Raw genomic sequence first — 13,870 nt, forward strand, 5'->3', positions numbered from 1 at the left:
TAAAATAAATCCCAAGGTTGTTGTGAGAATAGAACGTTTACAGGCTTTGTGAATGCTGGCTATTATTACATTCTAATTGTTTTAATACTCACTCCTGAAAAGGTTTCTGGTTTGAAAATTGTTACTTGCTTCAAAATTCTAGGTCTGATATGGCTTTTAAAACCAGTAAATATTAAACATGTCCAAGAATTTTTTAAAAAAGAATTTGCATTAGAGATTTATCACCAGAAGGCTCATCACTAATTGATGAATTTTGGGGGGGGCCTCAGCCAAAAAAGAGGAGGTTGACTTGAGGTTGTCATTTGTGTGAGTGGAGGAAGCACTCAGAGTGAGGAAATGAGTTTTCCTTGAAGCAATGAAGTACATCAGAAATATCAAATGTCCATAGCCGTTTACCTTCAATGAACTCTGAGCACTGAGGCTGCTCTTTTTGCAATCAGTTGATTGAAACACAAATAATTTTTCTGTTAGCTGCTTTTAATAAGGATCCTTTGATTCCTCAAAAACTATGGAATAGATATATTTCTCAAGATCTCCACAGGGCTGGTTTGGAAGACCACATGAGCCTGGTAAAGGGCCATATAAGGATTTACAATTCTCAGCTTTTTTATCCCCTTCCGTATATATTCCCAGGACAATCACTTCAATTTGTCTAGTGATGTGTGCTTTGAAGGGAGAAATACACATTACTGACGCCTGGGTCACATGCTTAATACACACACACACACACACACACACATACACACCACCAATATGAAATTACCTGAATGGAGACAGCCCAGAACTCTTCATCTAAGAGCCCAAGAATAGAAGGCCTTCCAGACCATGGGCTCTGTGCCAGCACAGATTCCACAGCCATCATCTGGGGAATCAACCTTTATGGCTATATGACCTGGCAACTACTTTTTCAGGAGAGACAACATGCAAACAAATTCATACAGAGCAAGCTATATACAGGATAAATAGGAAATAATTAGCAATCCAGGGCAGCTAAATGGGGTAGTGGATAGAGCGCTGTCTCTGGAGTCAAGAAGACCTGAGTTCAAATCCAGCCTCAGATACTTACTAGCTGTGTGATCCTGGGCAAGTCACTTAAACCTGTTTGCCTCAGTTACCTCATCTGTAAAATAAGTTAGAGATGGACATGGCAAACTACTCTGGTATCTTTGCCGAGAAAACCCCACATGGGGTCACGAAGAGTTGGAAGTAACTAACAATCTACTTTCCATTCTGCCACTAAAATAATTTTCCTAAAGCACTGCTTAGCTGCAGACATTTTTTCTGGCTGGGCCCCAGGGCTAGAATGTTCTTCCTCACTCATCCTTGACTACTGACCTACTGACCTGTTGTGGTTTGGTCATTTTTCAGTCTTGTCCAACTCTAGTTTAAAGTGTCTGAGGCTAGATTTGAACTCAGGTTTTCCTGACTCCAAGGACTCTGTCCACTTTGCCACCTATCTGCCTACTGACCTACCTGGCTTCCTTTAAGTCTCAACTAAAATCTCACTTTCTACAGGAAGCCTTCCCTAAACCCTCTTAATTCCAGTGCTTTTCTTCTTTTAATCATTTCCTATTTATCATGTAGGGTGTATGGCCTCCAACCTATTGGTGAATTAAGGGGATGTCTCCCCCAAGCACGTTAAGACTTACCCTGGCAGAACAGATGAATGAGAATAGCTGAAGCAGGCACACTTAGAGCTGGTTAGATACCATTGAAGGCACCAAGGTCATCCAATCGCCAGTAGTCCTGACTTTTGTCTTGCCACTGGACTTCAGTGACTCTGGGAGAGAGTAAGGCTGATGGCTTTGTGCAACTCTGACCCTCTTAAATCAAATTTATGAGCAAGTCAAGACATCATTCTCCGTGATGTCCCTGGTCCTGTATATAACTTACTCAGTATGTATTTGTTTGCATGCTGTCTTCCCCGTTAGATTTCAAACTCCTTGAAGGTAAGGACTGCTTTTTGCCTTTTTTGTATTTTTAGTGTTTAGCACAGTGCCTAGCTCATAGTAAGTACTTAATAAATGTTGATTAACAGAGAGAAGGCACTAGAATTAAGTAAGCATCACCATGCTGCTAACTCAAGCCTTGACTGATACTACCTCCCTCAGCCTCCTTTTCCCTGACTAAAGGTCTAGAGGGTAGAGTTCCAAACTCCTCCCGATGCCTTCTTCCCTTTCTAGAGGGCAGAAACTGGACTTCCGGGCTCATTGCACTCTGACTCTACTGCCCTGACTGATTTTTCAACTCCATGGAACAAGACAGCCTTCCCCACACCCTTCCCATGAGCACCCCTGGTGTTCCCCTCCCCACACTTTCCTTCTTCCTTTTGTGTGTGGTATTCACCTCCTCCCCAATAAAATTTAAATTCCTTGGGGACAGGAATTATCTTTTCAGCACAGTGCCTGGTACACAGTAGGTGCTTTATGTGTTATCTCCCCCATTAGAATGTGAGGTCTTTAAAAACAGGCACTCTCTTCCTTTTCTGTTTGAATTCGAAGCACCTAGCCTAGTATTTTGCATATAAGTGCTTAACAAACAACTTTTCATTCATTTATGCCTGCCCTTATGCCTGCAAATATGTATTATTTGTAGTTTCTGGTTGGCAACCTCTTTGTCTATGTCTGAAATAAAGTATTTGGAAGATACATACTTAAATTTGCCTTAGCCACTGAAAACACCCTCATAAAACCACAAGCTTGCCCTCACTATCTCTACCTCGGTACCTAGGTATCCTTCCCTCAATGACATCTTAAACTCAGGAGCTCTCAGCTGTGGTAGAGAATGTCAACTTCTATTTTCCCCCCTAAACAGCCTACAAGTTGCAGAGAAGGTGCCTGCTTGCATTGATAAAGGGATTTTCCTCACTGGGAGCTCCCTCCAGCAGGGTCACTGCTCCTCGACCAATCTCTAGCCTCTAATCAGCCTAAGGCCTCTGAGGACTAAATTTCCTCCCTCTATTGATTCAGGGCTTCAGTCACCACTTTTAGGATTACAGGCTGGTCAGTTTGCCAGGCACCTTAGAAATCGTGGCATCAACCCCTTCATTTTGTAGTTGAAGAAACTGAGACCCAGAAACTGAGAGGGAGAGTAGTTTGCCCAAAGTAGAAGCCAATCGGGAACAGAAACCAGGACACAGACTCAGGGCTCCTGACCCCCAGGCTAGTTAGTCCTTGTTTCCCTACATTACTCAGTTACTCTCTTCTACTTGAAGACTATAAAGTGTCCTTCCTCTGCCACAAAATTGTTGGGTGGTCCTGGGTAAGTCGCTTTACTTCTCAGCCTCAGTTTCCTCATCTGCAAAATAGAGTGGCTGGAGGAAATAATCTCTAACGTCCCTTCCAGCTCTAAAACTGATTTTAAACACCTTAAGGGTTTTTAATATGGTGGACCCTAAAGACATGGCAAGGTTAGGACTGGACGTTCAACATCACCATGTTTATGGCACTGGAATGAAGCTTACAACATTTTCCTCTCTTGAAATAAACTGTGATATGGTTTTGATTTTTCTATTTAAAATCTGTTTATGCGTATTATAGTTTTCTTCTTTTTTATCAAGAAAACAAAGAATATCCCTGTTAGCAAATTGTTCCATCAGTCACACTAAGTGGTTGGGCTAGGTAATAAGGTGTAAAGAGATTAGAATAGTCAGTTTGTAATAAGCTGCCCGCATCACAGGGTGATGAGGAGAAAAGGGGGGGGTCTGTCTTTCAAGACATGGAAAAACACATTACCATTTAGGATTCGTTACAGAAGAGCAACAATGCATGCACCAATCGTACTGGAAAACCACAGTTCCCTGTGCTCGGCCCCGGTTTACTGGATGACCAGGTAACGAGAGTCCAGTCAAAAGAACAATCTTTTCATGTAGCTGAGTCTGGAGCAACAAAGCAATCCTCCTCTCACTCACTGTCCCCTTCCCCTCTTTCTGCTCATCTTGGCTCTATCAGCCATCCTTCTTCTAGACTTTATTTTTTCCTGTTGATTTTTCTTTTAATTCTTGGTATATGGATGATTTTCTCTCTGCATTTGAGGAAAGGTAAAAGGCAATGTGTAGTGAAAAGAGTCTAAGGGGCAGCACAGTACAAAGAAAAAAAAAACTCGATTTGGAGGATATGTCTATCTTAAATCCTGAACAGACCACAACAACAGGAGGACAAATGACAGTACCTAAAGAAATCCAGAAAGCACTGCAAGAGATTATGAACACCTGGGCAAGAAAGATGAGATTCTGAAACCAAAAGAAATTTTGGAACTCAGGTAAGTTCACCATGGAGGTGGTCTTAGACTAGTTTCTGTTTGGAACCAAAGCAAGAAGCAATGGACGCAGAGTCAGGGGCAATTGAGGCTCGAAGTCAGGAAAAATCTGTTGGTGGGAGATGATGAAAAGTAGAATGAATGGCCTGGAGAAACGAGTTCTCTCCTCGAAGGGGCTCCATTGCTGGGCACATTATAGTAGGGATTCTTTTGGTCTAGGGGTTGAGCTGCATGGGGTCCTTCCAACTTTCATCTTCAGTAGTTATTCTGCCTGTTCCCATATGGCAGAACTGGGAGCCACGGAAAGGATGTGGGGGAATGGCTATCAATGGCCTATTGGCAGATTTTAGCTTTGAGTGGCAGGGCTAGGAAACCCGAGGCCTTGAGGCAAAGGGCTGCTAACTCAGGAGTCAGTGAATTCCCCATCAATGTAGGTTTTCCCTTAGAATAACCAGCATTTATATAGCTGAGGATCTGCAAAGTGCTTTTATATATATATTAACCCATTCAATCTTTGTGAAAGCCCTGGGAGTAGAGGTGCTAGTGTATGGCACAGATGGATTCAGTGACCTGCCAGGTTCTTGCCTAGACCTAAGTGACTGAGGCAGGATTCAAATTAAGGTCTTCCTGACTCCAATTTCCAGACTGGATGACCAACCGCTTGGTTGGGATGTTGTAGGGATAATTCCTAGCTGGTCACTAATTGAACTCGATGGAATCTAAGGTCCCTTCCTACTCTGAGATTCTGTAAAACTTCATATTTGCATAACACACAATGACAGTTGTCAGATTTCCAAATTAAGTCAATTATACTAGTGTTTATTACAGTGGATTACAGGGCACAAGCCCCTAAAGCTGCTGAAAAGTTCAGCACTAATCTTAATTTTTTTTCCTGAAAGAGGTGAAAGGCAGAATAGGCTTCAACTCAATTTGTGTGTGTGTGTGTGTGTGTGTGTGTGTGTGTGTGTGTGTGTGTGTGAGAGACAGACTAGGCAATGGGATTAAGTGACCTGCCAAAGGTCACACAGCTAGTAAGTGTTAAGTGTCTGAAGCCGGATTTGAATTCAGGTCCTCCTGACTCCAGCACCTGTGCTCTATCCACTGTGCCACCTAGCTTCCCCACAACTCAATTTTTTAAATTGTACTTTATGTCAGTAAAGTTTAAAACATGGGTTTCTAAACATGGAGACTGGGCCCCTATATAATGTGATAAGATAAGCAGGGCAGAACATTCAGAGCAGAGGCTTTAAGGTCAAGCCTGAAGACAAAGGTTGGTCTTGAAAAGTGACAACTATTTGGGGTAAAAGAGAAAAAGTGCTAGGATTCCCTCTGCCAGTGAGGAGCTGAACTGTGGAAGGCATGGGGATTAAACTCCAAAGAGTTTGGAAAGAAAATTCAAGATAACCTGAAAAGATGATTCTCTGGAGCTGTGGCTGCCTTGGATACTGTCTTTGAAACTGTCAACAGATTGTTATGGAAAGTAGTCTTGCGAACTTAGGAGGCATTTCACATAATACATAGGGATTTAAGTGTTTACACTGATACTACAGGATGGTGATAAGCTGGAACAGGAATACACTAACCTCATAAACTTTTAACTACTTGAGTGGCTGTACCTTTGGCTAGTTTAAATGGAGGAATAGCTTGAGCTAAGAAAAGTTCACATCCTCATGCTTCCCAGGCTTGAGTAAGAAATGGAGACTACATGATGGAAAATGATACCCACATCCAGAAAAAGAACTATGGTGTCTGAATGCAGATCAAAGCAGACTATTTGCTCTCTTTCTTTCATTTCACCTTCCTTGTGGTTCCTCTCTTTGGTTCTAATTCTTCTTTAAACATGACTAATGTGAAAATATGTTTAATATGAATGTATATGTAGAGCCTATATCAGATTGCACACCGTCTTGGGGAGGAGAGAGGGAAGGGAAGGGAAGAAAATTTAGAACTCGAAATCTTATAGAAGTGAATGTTGAAAACTAAAAATAAATTAATTTTAAAAAATAAAGAATAATAATAACTATTATGAAACAGGAAATAAAATTACATGGCAATAAACAAAACACATTTTTGTTTAACAACTTTGATGTCACAAAACAGATCTGAAAAGTCAAAGGATACAAAAAAGGTCAGACTGCTTGGGAGAACAGGTAGATAACTTGTTGGAATGTCTGGAGGGAAGGCTGCATTTTTCCAGTGTAAGTTAAGGGAACGCGATGGAGGGATATTGAGTGGTGCGGTGGCCTTGGCAGACCTGACATACCACCATGGGAATGTGCCAAATCCTCTGGGGCAGTGTTCCAGCTCTATCAAAAACGGTCTAAAGAGAAGCTGCTTGCAACTCAATAACATTGACCACGTATCAAGGTAAAATGTTCTCTTAAGGAATTCAAATGTCTTTACTAGTTTTCTGGGAAAAGTGAAAAATTTTGTAAGACAGGAATCAATCTCCAAGTTTTATCCTTTAAGCCCAGTTTGAAAAACTGGGAGTAAGCTCCACAGCAAACCCTAACATACAATTAAAGATCTGTCCATACATATAGATAGAAAACGTCTCCTTAAGTATTATAGGCCTTTCCTAAAGTGTATATCTTCCTTACCCTTTCTACTGAAAGAGAATTATTCTTCTCTTTTGCCTGTTTACATGGAGCAAATTAAAAGCACAAGAAAAGAAAAATATAACTTGGCTAGTAACCCCCCCTCCAAAAAAGTATAAACATTATGGGGAAATAAGAATGCCAAAAGCAATCATGGCAGTCCTCTTCCTAAGCAGTGGACAAGTTATTTAAACCTTGGGAGATGTGGTTTTCCCATGTGTAAAATAAGTGGAGTAGATGAAAGGGTTGCTAAAGTCTCTTCCACCTTGGAAACTTCATGTGCTGTTCTCAAGATCTGTTTTGTATTTTATGACATCTTTCCTCAAAAATCTCATTATATTGAATGGAAGACAAAATGCTAAATTTTAAGAAATCTTACAAGAAATTATATGAAGTTGCTTGCTGCCCGGTAATCACTGCTACTGGGAAGCTGTAGTCAGTTTATCACTGGAGCTCACAAGTTCTCTGGTTGAAGCTGATCTCACTAAATCCAGCACCAACAAGATTAGGGCCCAAGGCCCAGCAGGGCCAGGAGATAAGAAGATCCACCCGGCTGCTGAAGGAGGCACGAACCAGACCAGGGTGGAAATGGAACTGATGCAGGTCAAAGCTTTCCTACAGGTCAGTAGTGAGATTCGGCCAAGAGTGGCGAAAGAAAGAAAGAGAGAAAGAAAGAAAGAAAGAAAGAGAGAGAGAGAGAAAGAGAAGAGAGAGAGAGAGAGAGAGAGAGAGAGAGAGAGAGAGAGAGAGAGAGAGAGAGAAAGAAAGAAAGAAAGAAAGAAAGAAAGAAAGAGAGAAAAAGAAAGAAAGAAAGAGAGAAAGAAAGAGAGAAAGAAAGAAAGAAAGAGAGAGAAAGAGAGAGAGAGAGAAAGAAAGAGAGAGAAAGGAAGAAAGAAAGAAAGAGAGAGAGAGAAAGAAAGAGAGAGAGAGACAGAGAGAGAGAAGAAAGAAAGAGAGACAGAGAGAGAGAAAGGGAGAAAGAGAGAAAGAAAGAGAGAAAGAGGGAGAGAGAAAGAGAAAGAAAGAAAGAGAGAAAGAGAGAGAAAGAGAAAGAGAAAGAAAGAAAGAAAGAAAGAAAGAAAGAAAGAAAGAAAGAAAGAAAGAAAGAAAGAAAGAAAAGAAAGAAAGAAAAGAAAGAAAGAGAGAGAGAAAGAGAGATGGAAAGAGAGAGAGGAAGGGAGAAAGAGAAGAAAAAAAGAGAGACAGAGAGAGAAAGAAAGAGAGAAAGAAAGAAAGAGAGAGAGAGAAAAAGAAAGAAGGAAAGAAAGAAAGAAAGAAAGAAAGAAAGAAAGAAAGAAAGAAAGAAAGAAAGAAAGAAAGAAAGAAAGAAAGAAAGAAAGAAAGAAAGAAAGAAAGAAAGAAAAAAAGAAAGAAAGGAAGGAAGGAAGGAAGGAAGGAAGGAAGGAAGGAAGGAAGGAAGGAAGGAGAAAGAGGAGGGAGGAAGGAAGGATATGAAGATCATTTTTCATTTTTGCCTGAGGTCCTCAAAATCTTCAGGAGATTACTAATGATGCAGAAGAAGCTTTCCCATTCATTGTTATAGTCTTAAGAATTTTTTTTTCTTTCAGAAGGGGTAAGGCCAGATAAAGAATTTGGTTTTTGAGCCAGTGCTTTCTCCAAAACAATGAGCCCCACCTTGGAAATGAAGTAAAGGATAAATGATATTATAGGCAATCTGAAAGTTTTCTGGGGGATGGATACAGAAGGAGTGGGAATATTCCCTAAATAATTTATACATGAGACAGTCTTTACAGACTGGAACTTCTAGGACCTATCCTACAACTAGAGGCTCAGTGGATAGAGCATTGGGCTTGGAGTCAGGAAGACCTGAGTTCAAAATCTGGTATCAGATATTTACCTAGCTGTGCAACCTTGGGCAAGTCACTTAACCTCTGTCTGTAAAATGGGGACAATAATAGCACCTATCTCCCAGGGTCGTGAGGATCAAATGTGATAATAATTGTAAAATACTTAGCACAGTGCCTGGCACATAGTAGGCACTATGTAAATAGGGCCTGCCCAACCTGAGGGCTGCTTATGCTCCGGCATGCCAAAGGATTTTGGGTGGGACACAAAAAATGTAGAGGATGTTTTCCTCTACATTTCTCGTGGTCTCACCCAAAAACCTTTGGCAGGCCACAGGTTGTTCAGGCCTGATGTCAATGTTCATTCCCTTCCCTCCAACTATTTTCTGATTGACTGAACTCATCAAACTCCAACAATCAGAGGGCACAACAGTTCCTGTGGGGCTAGTGTGGAGGAGAGGGAATATTTAGTGACGTGGAACAATACACCAAATGCTCTAGCACTTCATCACCTGTTACTAATTATGCTCACATCTGTTGGCTTCTCGGTGGATGGTTTTTTCTTTCCTTTTCCCCTAAGTGAAGACTACTAGAGGTGCAGAACTATGCTAATCAGACCCCTTACCTTTGCCAAAGTTGGTTTTCACAGTTCCCAAAATGTTGATATTTTCCCATATTGATTAGCATTAGATTCCAACTCCCACAACCCCTTTCCCCAGCTATCCACATGAGCTATCCATATGTTTTATGTAGGTCAGAACACATTTCACTGGAATCCACTCTGGAAATTCACCATGCTCACCTCTCTTGGACTCTGAAATACTTTAAACATGAACCATAAGCCCTCAACAATCAATCAATATTTTTAAGTGCCTACTCTATGCCAGGTACTGCACCAGAAACCTGTGCGAAGAGTTGGAGGGAGCTACAAAAAAGAGTCAAAAGAGAGCCCCTGCCCTCAAGAAGCTTACAATCTAACAGGAGAGTCAACATGTAAACAAACATCTACAAAGCAAGCTTATACAAGATAAGTAGGAGATAATTAGCAGAATAAAGGCCCTAGAACTAAGAGGTGTTGAGGAAGGCTTCCAGCAAAAGAAGGGATTTTAGTTGGGATTTAGGGGAAACTAGGGAAGTGAGTAGCCAGAGTGGAGGAGGGAGAGCATTCCAGGCATGGGGGCAATATCTCCACCTCTTTTCTTGCTCAATTTCCTTCCTACTTTACTTCACTCAGCAAATAGCTCCTGTACACAGTAATATATCACAAACATGCCTCGGGGCCAGATCTCTCACCAACTTGCAGACAAGAAAATCTAGGCAAAAGAATGTCCTAATATTCCTTTATAGCTAACCTGGAGGAATAATTAATCTTTCCAGATTCGGCAAACTCCAGTGACTAACTCCCCCAGGATTCTCACTCTTAACAAAGAGCTATGCTCTCTGCAAAGATATCATTGTGGAGTTTCATGTGACTTCAGGTGGGGGTTTTACATAACAAAATTTATTAATTAATTATTGGGAAACTATGATGGCTGCATGGTAACATTACGCAGAGTATTGCTGTATTTCTGACTTTCTGTTAATAGAGGTAATATCCTTAGGTTTAGGTAGGGATGTAGTGAAGGCATTTAAAATGTATTATGTATTTGTGTGTTAAATATTATTTTATGTATTATCTATTTTACTTATGCATTGTATATTTAGGTATTTATATTTTATTTCTGCTGTCTTTAGAAAATAGAATAATATCTAGCATAACTTTCTTTAAAAACTAATTCATATGTCCTGTCACTTAAAGGTATTAGGAGAGAAAGCAAGGGAAAAGCAAAAAAGAGACCAGTAAAAAGGTTGTCTCCAATATCCAACACTTCTCCTACAAAAAGGAATTAATAACTTAAGGTAGCTTTTTTTTTAATTTTCAAAGACATTGCAAAGGAAGCAGAGAGAAGGAGGCAAGACGGGGAACAATCAGGTGAAGACTGAAAGGCAACAGAGGCAGAAACAGAAGTGATATCTTTGGGGCATGTACAACATGCCCCCTGGACATGGGAGGGAACTAATGCACAGCCGTCCGATATAAGGCTAATAGGGTCAGCCAGAGGGTTTCAATGATCCGGACATTTTGTTAAGAGTTTTCTCTGCCAAGAAAAAAAAAAGAGCAGCATACATACATATGTATGCATGTATGTATGTATGTCTTTCTTTGCCTATGTTACTTGATAGTTTCACTCTTCAAAAGGAGAAGGGAGCAGTAAGAGGAATTCCTTCTCTGGACCTGATTATGTCCAACAAAAAGAAACTTGTTGGTGAAGTAGAAATGATAAGAACTTGAGGAAGATGGGGAACTAAGTGCTTTGTCTTAGAATCTGTGATAGAAGAGACATAAGGCAAGCAACGTGACATCCATTCTAGATTTGGGAGAGTAAATTTCAAGGAGTTCCGAGAAAGGAGGGCTGGGGAGATCTCAAGTTTAAAAGAAGATGCAAAGTAACAGTTTCAATAATGAAGAAAATGGGAAGTGGTCTAAAGGGATCAATGTGGATGCACGGGGAACTCAATGACCAACTTAAGATTTTTAAAAGACCCACACAGAATACTACGGAAGCGAGGGCAGTTGATGGAGTATGAATACAAACCTACCACAATGTCCTAGGAATGGTTTCAGAAGTGCTACAGTAAGCCTCAGTGGAAGTGGAAAGTTAAGGACAAAAGGAGTTTGTTTTTAAAGATCTATCGGGGTGAGGCCAAGGAACACTACTACAGCTACTACTATTGCATGGCGCAATAATTACAGATGACCAGGTAGAACTACCCAAGTCTTATTTGCTTCTGTTTTTTCTCTAAGGAGAAAATCCTTGAAAAGACAGAACAAAAATGGACAATAGAGAGTTAAAACACAGGACAAGTAGGGAGAGAATATGAATACACTTGCTGCTTTTGTTCAAGTCAGTAGGCCCTCAGACCAGGGTGCTGAAAGAAATGGAAGGTGTGATTGCTCAATCAGTCAGTTTGCTTTGAGAAATCAGGTAGGGGGGAAGGACTGCAGGATTGGAGAAGAGCAAGTGTCCCAATTTTCCCTAAAAGGGAAGAAGGTAGAATATGTAAACTTTAGGCCTATGGGCTTGATTCAATTTCTGGAAAAATTCTGGAATATATTATTTTTAAAAAGATGATTAGTGTGGTTCTAGGAAAAGGAAGTAGTGATTCCAAAAAGTCAGCATTGCTTTAAGGACAAGTCTTGACAGATGAATTTCATTTCCTTTTTGGATGACATTTCCCTGACTCACAAAATGCTTCATGTATAGTTTGCTTAGATGCTGGCTGCACATTTTACAAAATCTCTTATCAAATCCTTGCAGGTGAGATGAAGCCCCGTGCGTAACATGATACCACAATTAGGAGACGGCTGCATGGCGCTGTGGTTAGAGTGTTGGGTTGGAGTCAAGAGGACCTGACTCGAATCCTGTCTCAGATACTTACTTGCTTTATGATGCCGGACAAGTTGATTGCCCTCTGTCTGCTTCAGTTTTCTCACTTGCAAAACAGGGATGATGACAGAAACCAATTATCACAGGGCTGTTGTGTGTATCAAATGAGATAATATGTAAAGTGCTTTGCAAACAAACTGGACATCCCAGTTTGGAATGACACTGATGATGTGACGGGTGTCCAGGATGGTGAAGGTGCTTGAGTCTGTCATGAAGAACACTGGAAAGAACTGGGTATGTTTAACCTGGAGAAGACAAGACTCCAGGGAAACATGATAGTGAATATGTCAGGTATGCAGTCACGAAGGAAGGGATTACTCTTGTTCTGTTGAACCTGAAAGGCAGAAGCAAGAGCAGTGGACGGAAGATGTAAAAAGGACAATTCAGTAAAAACCAAACCAAACTGAACTTCCTCTACCAAAACAACAAAGAAACTGCTTAAAATTAGAAATGGGCTACCTCCAGAGGTGGCAGCCCTCCTTGTCCTTGGAAGTCTTCAAGCAGACACTAGACGACCATCTGTCAGGTATGGCGTGCTCAGGATTCTTCTCAACAAAAGCTCTCACATCTACTACCTTTTCTCATCTGACTCCGGTGCAGGCCCTCATCACCTCTTGCCTGGACAACTGCCATAGCCGATGATGGGTCTGCTTGGCTCAAGTCTCTCCCCACTCCATTCCATCCTCCATTCACCCACTGAAGTGATTTTCCTAAAGCACAGGTGTGACCCTGTCATCCCCAATCCCTTTCTCAATAAACTCTAGCTGCTTCCTATTACCTTCAGGATCAAATACAAAATGCTGTGTTTGACATTCAAAGTTCTTCATAACCTAGCTCCCTCCTACCTTTCCACCCTGACACATATTCTTTGATGCAGTGGCACTGGCCTCCTGGCCATTTCACCAACGAGACACTCCATTTGTCAGCTCTGGACATTTTTTCCAGCAGTCCCTCAGGCCTAGAATGTTTTCTTTTTTCCACTTCAACTACTGACCTTCCTAGTTTCCTCTAAGCCCCTTTTACAGGAAGCTTCCCCCAACACCTCTTAATTCCAGTGCCTTCCTTCTGTTAATTATCTTCTACTAATCTTGCATATAGCTGGCTTTGTATATATTTGTTTGCATGTTTCTTTCCCTATTACATTGTAAGCTTCTTGAGGGCAGGAACTCTCTTTTGCCTCTTTTTGTATCCCCAGCTCGTAATACAGTGCCTGGCATATAATAAAGGCTCTTAATAAAAAAAGATGGGGCAGCCAGGTAGCACAGCAGATGGAGCACCGGCCCTGGAGTCAGGAGGACCTAAGTTCAAATCTGGCCTCAGGAGGACCTAAGTTCAAATCTGGCCTCAGTCACATAACACTTACCAGCTCTGTGACTCTGGGTAAGTCACTTAACCCCAACTTCCTCACCAAAATAGATAAATAAGGATTTATTTTCATGTACGGGTTGGACTAGATGACCCCTGAGTTTTTTTTTCAGTTCTCAAATTCTATGATTTTGTGATTCTGCTTCCTCCTCATTTGGGGCTCATATAGCTTTTGCTGTTCCATATTCTTTCTCCTTTAACCATTTTGTGCAGCTCTCACCTGCCTGTCTTGTTATTTCATCCAGACGGGGAATTCCCACTTAGAAACTTCCTCTACCAATGCAAAGTGACCTCTTCTCAAAATTTGTGCTTTTAAGACTTTAAGTTGCCTAAGGGTGCTAAGAGGTTAATGACCTGC

This window comes from Phascolarctos cinereus, unplaced genomic scaffold (genome assembly GCF_003287225.1).
Source record: "Phascolarctos cinereus isolate Bilbo 61053 unplaced genomic scaffold, phaCin_HiC Scaffold_5;HRSCAF=322, whole genome shotgun sequence".
In the NCBI taxonomy this organism is placed as follows: Eukaryota; Metazoa; Chordata; class Mammalia; order Diprotodontia; family Phascolarctidae; genus Phascolarctos; species Phascolarctos cinereus.